The following is a 13,038-nucleotide window of genomic DNA, read 5'->3' on the forward strand; positions in this document are numbered from 1 at the left end:
GCATGGGAGTGATCTGCCCTGCCTTTTCCAAAAAATTAAGTCTCATCAGCAGTGGTACCCTCATGAGAGCCACACAGATAAAGGAGGCAGTATGTCTTACAGTCTCTTTTGCAGGGGGCCCTTAGAATCCTCTCATCTCCTGTGAGGTCAAAGTCATAGGATAGAGATGCTTGGAAAGAGTTACTATGAAAAGGAGTAAAATGAGAAAGAAATAGAAGGAACAACTCACGGGGAATGCTGCTCGGAAACTAGATAGAATAGATGGTACATAACCTGGCACCTGAATGATGAGATGACAACTTCTCATCCTGCCAGACACAACAGCTGTGTAAATATAAAAGAAGGCTTCCAAGTCAACATCAAAATACACTCAGTACCACTGGCTGTCACTACACCATCGAAGATCGAGAGACAGGCTTTGTGGGGGCAGCTAGGTGGGGCAGGGAATAGTGCACCAGCCCTGGAGTCAGGAGGACCTGAGTTCAAATCCAGCCTCAAACACTTACTAGCTGTGTGACCCTGGACAAGTCACCTAACCCTAGTTGCCTAAAAAGAAAAAAAACATTCAATCCCCAGTCCCTGGCACATTTTGTTGTTGTTGTTCAGGTATTTGTCAGTCACATACCACTCTTTGTGACCCCATTTGGGGTTTTCTTGGCAAAGATACTGGATTGGTTTACCATTTCCTTCTGTAGCTCATCTTACAGATAAGGAAAATGAGGCAAACAAGGTTAAGTGATTTGCCCAGGGTCACACAGTTAGTAAGTTTCTGAGGCCAGATTTGAACTCAGGAAGATGAGCCTTCCTGACTCCAGGCCTGGCACTCTATCCACATACCTAGCTACTAACCTGACAAATAGTAGGTGCTTAAAAAATGCTTATTGGTTGATTGATGGTGTAGTAAAAAGAGGGCTGGATTTGATGTAAGAGGACCTGGGTTCAAATCCTGGCAGTGCGCTTGGGCAAGTCACAAACTACCAGTCCTCAGTTTCCTCCTTTGTATATAGGAAGACCAGTAACTTTGTGGCTACCATACAGAAGAAAAGCAGGAATGTAGAACAAGAACTAACAGCCCAACTAGCCCTTTTCAGTCTTGTACCCAACTTGATTTATGTAGCCACCAAAGGTACAATGGGATTAAGAAGAATCCCTGTAGCATCAAATATTTTTCCAGCCTTGCTATGGAGTCCTTAGGACTACATGAAGGGAAGCCAGGCAAGTGATGAAGGGATAAAAAATGAATTAAAGGGAATTTTGCACTACACCTAAGATAAGGATTTAGGTCAGAGGTTCCCAAATTTATATGGCCTACTGCCCCCTTTAAAAAAAAATTACTCAGTGCCCCACTGGAAATCTTTAACCCTTTAATGTTTTTTAAATTTTGTGTCATTTCAAAAAAAAATATTTTTTTAAATGATGCATCTTAAATTTAATAATTTATTATAAATTTGTGGGTTTTATGCAATGATATTTTGATGACACAGTATTGCATCATGGGGTTACATGATATAATATCATATTGTAAACAAGTCAGTACACGCACATATTCCTAGTGAGGCTTGCTGGACTTCCCGACAATGTGTCATATGCTTGCCTGCCACCACTTGCTTATTAGGACCTATTGGTGGACTTGACCACTGATCAACTGTAACTTGCATTTTGTGTGTTTATTTGGAAAATAATGTAATCACTGCAACTTTAACTCTGTTACACAACAGATGAAACTTGTACTAACGGTTTTTCAAAATTTTCTTATCTTTTCTTCTTTCCTTATGCTTCCATTGCCCCCTTATTTTTAGTCAATGCCCCCCAATTGCATCCAAAGCTACTACTGCCCCCCCTATCATTCCAGTGTCCCCCATGGGGCAGTATCACCCACTTTGGGAACCTCTTTATACTGAGGTGCCAGGAGCAGAAGTTCAAAAACCAGACTTAAAGACAAGACCTAAAGGTTTCTCAAGCTGTTTGGGTGGGTCTGCCTAGCTGGAGTTTGCATCATAACAGAGCTAAGGCTAATCCCTGAGGCTACCAAGCTAGAGACCCAGGAGATCCCTTCCTCTGCCGCATAGAAGTTGCAAAATAGCAGAAGAGCAGCAGATGATAGCAGAGTGTGACAGCAGCAGCAGAGGAGATGCCCAGCAGAGACTGGCAGCAGCAGGAACAGAGACATCCAGTTAATACAGCACTGAGATAAAGAGAACAAAAGGGCAGAAAACCCTAGCTCAGTGGAGAAAACAGCTTATCCTAGGACTTCACCTAACATCACCAGTTCTGAAACACTAGAGGGATGAGTTTTCCAGATTGTATGTTCCTAGTCATATGTGCTCTGTGTGTGTATCTACTCCCTTTCTGGTAGTATGGTAATCTGTGAGAGAGTGTATGGGGAAAATTTTCTTGTCATTTATCTTGATATGCTATTTAATTAAATATCTTTTGCTTTGAACTATGTAATGTCCTGTGTTTGGCTGGTGAAAAAAAAAACCACTTGGATAGGGGCTCAATAAGCTATAAATGATGACCCATATCTACAAGATGTCTCAAACTTGGGGTAGTGTTCAGGGGACCCACGTACATGGGGGGAATGGGATCCTGAGTGCCACATGTAAAGTGAAAGGTTTGGAATAGATGATCTCTCAGGCCCCTTCTAGCTCTAAATCCCATAATCTGATTTGGAACCAGGAATCTTGGTAGAAAAAGTGCCACAGCCTGGAAACAATTTCTGTGTCATGTTCCAGGTTCAGTTAAATTTGCCCTGAATCCACTTTATTTCCAGTGGGAAAAAGGACATGAATATTAAACAAACTGTCTCTGTCTCTCTCTGTCTCTCTGTCTCTCTCTCTGTGTCTCTCTCTGTCTCTGTCTCTGTCTCTGTCTCTCTCTGCCTCTTTCTCTCTGTCTCTCTGTCTCTCTCTGCCTCTCTCTCTCTCTCTCTCTCTCTCTGTCTCTCTCTCTGTCTCTGTCTCTGTCTCTCTCTCCCTCTTGACTAAGCACAGAGCCTGAGTGAGACTCGAGAGCTAGAAAGTGGATGACAGATGGGAGGGAGATGGGGCCCGACTTCCCCTCTGCTCCCTCCTCCAATGGCAGGGACTAGATGAGACAAGGACCTGAGAGGATCCCATAACACAGATTTGGGAGATTATGCAGAGACAGTGCCACAAGTGGTGGTTGAGATGTCCCACACTGGCAGAGGAAAGCAACAACAGGGACAAAGCTGGGGCCCAGGGCAGCCTTCAGTGAGCGTGGGAAACAAGCCTAGTAGTCAATATTTCAGGGGCTAAACATTACCAAGCCAGCCTGGGGAAGAAATCTAGTTCCTGTTGTGGTTCTCTCCAGCAGAAGTAGCTTTAGCTGAGCTCTTGGAAATCTCAGGCCCCTCTCCTTTCCATTTCCCCTCAAGGGTAACAAATTGAGTCACCAAGGGGCAGCAGGCCACTGACCTCTGCCCAGCCAAGCTCCAGCAAAGGGAATATCTTGACATAGAAGAAGGGGCCACCAGGACACTCCAAGCCTGGCTTGGGGCTAGAAGCCTCATTCTATTTCCCCTTATACCCATGTAAAAGCCCCTGATCCAGGCTTTCGAATGTCCCTCTCTTTCCCCTCCAGAAAAAAGGCAACCAGAATGCCAGACTGAAGCCTGAATCATCAAAGCTACAAAGACCCTGGAGAAGAAAAAGACCAGTGTACGTTTTTTCTTAAATTAAAAAGCTCTTCTCAAGGCAAAAGCAGCTTGGGGGTTGGGCAAGTAGGAGCAAACAGGGATAGATGGGAAGGTGAAACTGTAGTTTCATAGTGTGGGTAGTCAGTGTGTGGGTACCCAGAAAGGACAAAAGAGCCTTAGTCCTAGAGAAAATGTAGCCTCCAGCCCTTTTGGAGAGTATAAAAGGAAGCTGTGTCTCCCACAGGACTCAGGCCCACATTTGTCTTCTGTGTCCATGTCAAAAGGAGGTTAAAGAGGGATCCTACTGCCTTGCCCCCTCCCCCTATCATGGATTGGATTGATAGGAGAGCCAAGTTTTTCTCCCCAGTGAGTTTGGTCAGGAACTCAGATTAAAATAGAATTTTCTAGGCTCTGGCCTGAGTTCTCTGTTGGCCTTTTCAAAGAAGCATGGGCTGGTTAGCAGTGTCCTCTGATCTAGGTTTCTTGCTCAGCTATGCATTCTTTTCTGGTTAGAAAGGGATGCAACACACAGTTCTATTAGCTTTGATGAAGCCCACATTCTTACCCGAGGACTAAGTTCACATTATGAAACCAAAGGTCAGAGGTAGAAAATTAGGCATTGTTACTCTTTCTTTTTGACCTCTCTTGAATCTTTCCCGGCCACTTGTCATATCTTCAGTGCTCCCTGGCTATGTGTCTATTGGCAGTGACAGTTAAGGGGGAAATATTCTTGCTGACATAATCCAAGTTAAATCTCTACAAGGCTAGGACTAATAGTCTCCCTGCCTAATTGTTATGCTATTCATATCTACTACCCAATCAAAATCCTGGTAGCTGTTGTCTACAGATGTCCTGGTCACTCCCCTTCCCTCTCAATGAGTTCGATACCTGGCTCACAATTTTTCTTTCCTCCCAAACTGCTGCCCTCTTACTAGGGGACTTCAACATACATAAACTCCCCCTCAAATACCCTAACCACTCAATTACTCAACCTATTCATTTCCCATGACCTAATCCTCTACCCTACTTCAGCCATACATAAAGATAGTCTTACCCTTGATTTTGCTATCAGCCACAAATGTAGCACCTCCATGTTCAAGAATTCTGAAATTCCCTTATCTGACCATTTGCTTCTCACCTTTCCCTCTAGATTCCCTTATAAGACCCCAGTCTTTGTCCACACCATGACCTCCCATCCCATGGCCCCTCAATTCTCTCCTAGGACATCTTCCCTGCACTGGTCACTCTCCCATCTTTTCTCCACCTTGACCCCTTGATAAACCAATTCAAGTTCCCTTTTCACTTGAATTTCCAGCTCCTGTAACATTTCACTGATTGCACCCTGTTAAGTTTCAACCTTGGATCATTCCCACAATTCTCAGCTTTCACTCCCTCCTCATGTCCACCCACCAGCTTCTCTGGCTTCTTTTAAGTCTCAATTAAAATCCCATCTTTTATAAGAAGCTTTTCCCAATCCCTCTTAATTCTAGTGCCTTCCCTCTGGTATTTCCTATTTTTTCTATATATGTTTGTTTGTTGTCTCTCCCATTAGATTGTGAGCTCCTTGAGGGCAGGGACAGTCTTTTTCCTCTTCTCATATCTTCAGTGCTTAGCACAGTGCCTGGCACATAGTAGGTGCTTAATAAATGTTTATTGATTGATATATCACCTCAAAAAAACTGTAGGTAGGAACTATATTTTGTAGGTTTTGTATAATGTAGATACTTATCATTGCTAACATTTATATATAGTATTATTAAGATTTGCAATGTGATTTATATACTGGGGTGAGTTGGTGAATGTTTAACAACAGGGTTGGGTGAAAGGGAAATGTAGGCACACACAATTTTGAGTTTAATCTGCATTATTAACCCTTTCTTATATCTAGACAATCAACAAAACAAATCAATCAAGACCTGATTTGAAGGTATTATAAATTTCTGAGGCATAATTGCTTATACTGAAAATTTAACAAGATGGTTCAGCACATCTCTGTATATGTGTGTGTACATATGTATGTGTGTGTATATACACACAATGTATGTTATAAATTATATATAGTATATAACATGTATACACACATGCATATATACACATATGCACGTGTGTTTATATGTGTGTATATATGTATGTGTATGTATACACACATATATGTGTGTTTATATATGTATGTGTGTCTATACATATGTAGACACACATACATATATTCCAATAGATCTGTGATCTCATCGACACGGATATTCCACCTAGTGATACATATTGCAACTAATCCATTCCTCATCTTGTGTAATTGTCATCCATATTCTCCTATAAATCCAGAAAATATGCTAGGCAACACTCTCTCCTTAGTTACTACACCCTTAGCTCCATCCTCCCTAGTGTTCCTGCCCAGAAATATTCTTTGTATATGTACACATATATGTATGTGTACATATATATATTACCCAGTGTAAATAGTATGTGTATATATCATACACAATGTATATGTTATATACTCATATACATGTGTGTGTATATGAATATATATATGCTATGTAGCATATATAGTAAGTACGTATACATATATGCAATATATATGTTATACATTGTATATGCACACATATACATGGGTATATATGTGTGTACATATATACTATATAGTGTGTATGTATATATATATATACACACACATATACATACACATATATATAGTGTATTATCACATTTGAGCCTCACACTAGCCCTGTGAAGTAAGTGCTAGTATTATTCCCATTTTACTGAGGCCTGAGGTCAAGTGATTTGCTAACAAGGGTTACACAGCTAATAAGTGTCTGAGGTAGAATTCAAATGCTTATGCATTAGTTTTATTCATTTATGAGCTAGAAATGGGCTGACAGGAAATACAATAATAATTGGTCAGTTAAGAAGCATTTACTAAGGGTCTGCCATATGCTAAGCACTGGGCTCACTGCTGAGGCTACAAAGAAAGGCAAAAATAGATCCTGCCTTCAAGGAGTTCACATTCTAATGGGTAACAACTACATACCTACCAAATACATACAGTATAAATGGGAGGTGATCTCAGAGGGAAAGCACTAGCAAGAGGGGGAGGGCAAGGGCAGGAAAGGCCTCTTGTGGAAAGTGGGACTTGAGTCAAGCCTTGAAAAGAGCCAGGGAAGCCAGGAGGTGTAGGGAAGGAGGAAGAGCAATCCAGGTATGTGGGACATCCAGTGAAAAAGGGATGTAGTTTGAAGATGAAATGTCTTATGACTGGAGCAGTAAGAATTTCAGTGACATTGGATCGTACATAGAAGGGAGTAGAATATAAGAAGACTGGAAAGGCAAGAAGACAAGCTGCGCCTAAACAAATATAGAAAAGAGAGAAATGTGGAAACAAGAATGACTGATTAAAAATAAAGTTAAAATGGGGAAAAACAGGAGAATGGAGAATCTGGGCTTTGCGGAAAGTTACCTTCTACTGCTACCTAAAAAAAAATGTGGAATGATATTTCTGGGCAGGAACACTTCAGAGGATGGAGCTAAGGGCGTAGGGGCTGAGGAGACAGTGTTTTCTAGCAAATTTTCTGGATTTATAGGAGAATATGGATGAGAATTGCACAAGATAGGGATGGATTAGTTGCAATATGCATCACTGGAAGGAATGTCCATGTTGATGAAATCACAGATTCATTGGAATATATGTATGCGTATGTATACACACACATATACATATATAGTGTGTGTATGTTTATATGTATGTGTGAATGTATGTATATCCTAGATTTCTTTTTTTGTGTGTATATCCTAGATTTCTTTTTTTTTCACCAAGAGGATTCTTTTTTTATTAATTTATTTTTTTGTATTTTTTTAATTTAATTTTAATTTATTTATTTTTAGTTTTCAGCATTCACTTCCACAAGATTTTGAGTTCCAAATTTTCTCCCCATCTCAACCCTCCCCCCACCCCAAGATGGCATGCATTCTGAATACCCCTTCCCCTGATCTGCCCTCCCTTCTATCTCTCCCCCCCTTCTCTTATCCCCTTCCCCTTCTATTTTCCTGTAGGGCAGGATAGATTTCTATACCCCATTTCCTGTATTTCTTATTTCCCAGTTGCATGTGAAAACAATTCTTTTTTTCAACATATGTTTTTAAAACTTTGGGTTCCAAATTTTCTCCCTTCCTCCCTCCCCACCCACCCTCATTGAGAAGGCAAGCAACTCGATACAGGTTATATATGTGTAGTTATGCAAAACACTTCCATAGTGATCATGTTGTGAAAAACTAACTATATTTCCCTTAATCCTATCCCACCCCCCAATTTATTCTATTCTCTCTTTTGACCCTGTCCCTTCTCAGAAGTGTTTACTTCTGATTACCCCCTCCCCCAATCTTCCCTTCCCTCTATCCTCCCCCCCCCCATTTTCCTGTAGGGTGAGATAGATTTCCATACCCAATTGAGTGTGTATGTTATTCCCTCCTTAAGCCAAATCCAATGAGAATAAGATTCATTCATTTCCTCTCACCTTCCCCCAGTTCCCCTCCACTGTAAGAGCCTTTTCTTGTCTGTTTTATGTGAGATAATTTACCCCATTCTACCTCTCCCTTTCTCCTTCTTCCAGTATAATCTTCTCTCACCCCTTAATTTTATTCTACAGATATCACTCCTTCATCTTCAAATCACGCTGTGCCCTCTATCTATTTATAATATACATACATATAATTTTTTTCCCTCCAACTACCCTAATACTGACAAAGGTCTCATGAGTTACAAATATCACCTTTCCATGCAGGAATGTAAACAGTTCAACCTTAATAAGTCTCTTATGATTTCTCTTTCCTGTTTACCTCTTCCGTGTTTCACTTTAGTCTTATATTTGAAAGTCAAATTTTCTATTCAGCTCTGGTCTTTTTCTCAGGGATGCTTGAAAGTCCCCTACTTCATTGAATGACCTTTTTTTACTCTGAAGGATTATACTCAGTTTTGCTGGGTAGGTGATTCTTGGTTGCAGTCCTATCTCCTTTGCCCTCTGGAATATCATACTCCATGCCCTCCAGTCCCTTAATGTAGAAGCTGCTAAATCTTGTGTTATCCTGATTGTGTTTCCACAATACATGAATTGTTTCTTTCTGGCTGCTTGCAATATATTTTCCTTGACCTGGGAACTCTGGAATTTGGCTACAATATTCCTAGGAGTTTTCCTTTGGGGATCTCTTTCAGGAGGTGATCAGTGGATTCTTTCCACTTCTATTTTGCCTTCTGGTTCTAAAATATCAGGGAAGTTTTCCTTGGCAATTTCTTGAAAGATGATGTCTAGGCTCTTTTTTTGATTATAGCTCTCAGATAGTCCAATAATTTTTAAGTTCTCTCTCCCGGATCTATTTTCCAAGTCAATTGTTTTTCCAATGAGATATTTCACATTGTTTTCTATTTTTTCATTCTTTTGGATTTGTTTTACAGTGTCTTGATTTCTCATAAAGTCACTAGCTTCCAATTGCTCTATTCTAATTTTTAAGGAAATATTTTCTTCAGTAAGCTTTTGGACTTCCTTTTCCATTTGGCCAATTTTGCTTTTTAAGGCATTCTTCTCCTCATTGGCTTTTTGAAACTCTTTTGCCATTTGGGTTAGACTATTCTTTAAGGTGTTATTTTCTTCAGTATTTTTGGGGTCTCCTTTAGCAAGCTGTTGACTTGTTTTCCTGATTTTTGTGCATCACTCTCATTTCTCTTCCCAGTTTTTCCTCTACTTCTCTTACTTGTTTCTCAAAATCCTTTCTGAGCTCTTCCATGACTTGGGACTGATTCATATTTTTCTTGGAGGCTTTGAATGTAGGAGCTTTGACTTTGTTTTCTTCTTCTGGTTGTATGTTTTGATCTTCTTTGTTACCAAAAAAAGATTCTATGGTCTGATTTTTTTTTTTTTTTGCGCCTTTGTTCATGATCCCAGCCAATTACTTGAGTTTTAAACTCTTTGTTAAAGTAGTGGTCTTCTTCCAGTGTGGAGAATGTACTGTCCTGAGCTTCAGGGGTTTTGTGCAGTTGTTTTCAGAGATACATCTAGGAACCTGTAAATTTTAAGTTCTTCCAAGGTGGTATGATAAGGGGCAAGGTGTTTACTGCATTCCTGGCCTGTGCTCTTGTCTATGAGTGACCACAAGCACTCTTTTCTGCCTTGGAACTGTGAGGAGGATTTCCTCTCCACCACCACTACAAGCTCCACCACGCCAGCACTCCTCCTCACCCCAGGACCACCACTCAGAACTGCGACCCAGATCCAAGCACGGGCAAAGCAAAAGAATCCTGCACCAGCAGAGAGATCTCTGCAATCCCCCTCTGATCAGTCACTCGATTCTCCCTCTGTCTATGGGCCAGAAGCTCTGGAGGCAGCCACCGCCCCGGGGCCAAGCTCGGGGACTGGGGCTGGGACCAAGCTTCTCTCTCATTACAGACACAGACTTTTCCCACTGACCTTCTAAGTTGTCTTTGCTGGTCGATCATGGGTTGAGAAGTCTGGAAACTGCCACAGCTGCCCGTGATTCAGTCCTCTGAGACCTGCTCCAGGTTCACTGAGGCCTGTTTTGCTTGTGCGCCTACGCCAAACTGCACTCCTTTCCCCGCTCAGCATGATATACTTTTCTGAGCAACCATCCAGTCTGTCTTGGGTTGGAAATTTGTTTCACTCTGTCTTTTTGTGGGTTCTGCTGCTTTAGAATTTGTTTAGAGCCATTTTTTACAGGTATTTGGAGGGGTTTGGGGAAGAGCTCAAGCAAGTCACTGCTTTTACTCTGCCATCTTGGCTCCACCCCTTATATACTAGATTTCTAGCACTCTTCTCCCACCAAAAAAATCCTTAAACATCAGATGAATACAATTCCAAAAGCACAACATAATGAAATAGGCATTGGATCAGATTGGATTGGAGTCATTGGACCCAAGTTCAAATCCAGACTCAGCTACTTGCGTGGCCTTGGTTACTTAACCTATCTAGGCCTTGGTTTCCTTCCTAGCAAATAACTAGAGCATTTCTAGTGGGAGGTTGGACTATATAACATTTAAGTTCCTCCAAAAGTAACTTACCAACAAGAAAAGGGGGCCACAGGAGTGGAAGGAGAAGGCAACTGAAGCATAGTGGCCAAGTTTGAAATCACTTAATCTCTCTGGGCCTCAATCTCTTTATTTTTAAAATGGTAACACCTTCAAAGGCTTTGAAGAACATGTACTTAATGTATACAAAAGTGCTTTATGAATTTTAAATGACTACACAAATGGAAGATATTTGTTAATAAGGTATAAAGTAAGTGGAGGAAAAATGCCCCAAAGTAATTATTAGGTATTAATATGTCCCTCTCCCTGTATGTCTTACAGAACAGAAATTATCACTCTTGGACACCAATGAAGACACAGAATCATAGAATCTTAAAACTGAAAAGAGCTTCCAAGGTCATCTTTTCCAAAACATACATGAACAGGAATCTCCTCTATAATATCTCTAGTAAGTGTTCATCCAGCCTTTGCTTGGAGACCCTTCCAGTGATGGGGAACCTGCTATTTCCAGAAGTAGTCCATCCCATTTTTGGGATAGCTGTAATTATTAGGATGTTTTCCCTAAGCAGGATTCAAAAAGGTCCTATATTTAGAGCTAGAAGGGACCTTTGAGGTCATCTATTCCAAATCTCTCATTTTACAGATGAGGAAATTTAAATACAGAGAGGTGAAGGATCCTACATAGGATCATAGGACTTATCTAAGGTCACACAGGTAGTAAGTACAGATCCAGTGTTCAATACCAAGTCCTCTGGCTCTAAATGCCATTGAATCATGTTGCCTATCTGTGGCAAAGCCCCTCTGAAATAAATGCTTACTTAGCACATTGCCTGAAATGTAGTAGGTGCTTAATAAATATTGATTGATTGACTAAGTTCAGGGGCATGGGATCCCTACATAGAAAATGAGAAAAGAACTGCATGGACTTTTTAACCCTAAGTCAGAGTGAAATCTCTAATAAAGAGACATTTGGTGAGTAGGAAATACATTTGAACCTGAAAGTACTAGTTATTTGAGAAAGCTCTGTTCTGTGCACCAAGACAATTTAGAACCTGAGGTGAGAAATTATCCTCTGAAGAAGAAAGCTCATTCGAACAAAGGCTCAGAGAAAAGGATGGATCTTTCCTTACGGAAAAAATAAATAAATAAAAACCAGGAAAGGTTTTTCCCTCCAGTCTCATGACTAAATGTGTGAGATTCTGCTTTTCTTACAGAAGTATAGGGCGAAAGCCTCTGGATTTAAAGCTAAAAGAGCAATGGAAAAAATGGTCACTTCTCCTCCTATAAGGGAGAGGTAGAAACTCAGCTAAAAATTCTGGGTAAGGCTGCAAACAGAAGCACCACAACCTCATGCCCATGAGAGCCATACCTGGCAGTAGCCAGGAACAACCACAGGATCAGCAGGGCAATGCTGGGATCTACCACATGAGACAAGCAGAAAACTTCATCTATACCACTCAAGAACCAATGGGATTAGGTTCAACAGGAGTCAGTCAACAATAAGCATTTATTTAGTGCCTCCTACATGCATAACAGCTCTCCAGAAGACATTAGTGGACCCACTATGGCAGTGGAGGCATGAGTTGCCCCTTTGTGTGCGTGTCCTGGACACACGTGTCCCCTACATAAGTCCATTCTTCCCATTTTGGGGAGAGCGTGCCCCAGATTTAGGAGAAGTTTTATTACTATGTTTCTTACTATGAGATTTCACTAAATACCTATATTTTGAATTAATTATATCCTCTGGTTGCTTAGTAAACATAAACACATCATCAGGGGCTTGTGCTCAGATAGCTATGAGTTGTGTGATTGTGGGCAAATCATTTAACCTTTCTCAACCTAATTTTCCTTATCTTTAAAATGAAAATATTAATAGTTCATGACTCATGGGGTTGTTGTGAAGATCAAATGAGATCATTTCTGTAAAGCAGTTTACAAACCTTGAAATAATATCTAAATGTTAGCTATGAAATAGAAGGGGCCCCATGTGTGGGGAGGGGCTGTCTTCTCAAAGGGAGGCAGAATAGGCTTTTCTAGCCTCTTTTCCTCCCACTTTCCCCAAGGGAGATTTTCATTCCTGTCCAGAGAGGAAGCAAGAAATTGGGACCAGAGGCCACTCTGCTCTCCTTAGACAGAAGGAGCTAGAACTGTATTTATTCCCTTAAATATTTTTAGTCTAGGGGATATGATCAGGTTCAAGTTAACTTCTGATCACTTTGTCTTATTATTACTGGGGAGAAAAGGAAACCTTAAGCTCCATATCCAAGGCTTGACCCTTGTCCCACCAAATACCAGTTCTAAAATTAACACATCTAGTGAGGAGCAAAGAAACCATTTAACCCAATCATAGAAAAAC

The sequence above is a fragment of the Vombatus ursinus genome, unplaced genomic scaffold (genome assembly GCF_900497805.2).
Source record: "Vombatus ursinus unplaced genomic scaffold, bare-nosed wombat genome assembly UNPS02014848.1, whole genome shotgun sequence".
Lineage (NCBI taxonomy): Eukaryota > Metazoa > Chordata > Mammalia > Diprotodontia > Vombatidae > Vombatus > Vombatus ursinus.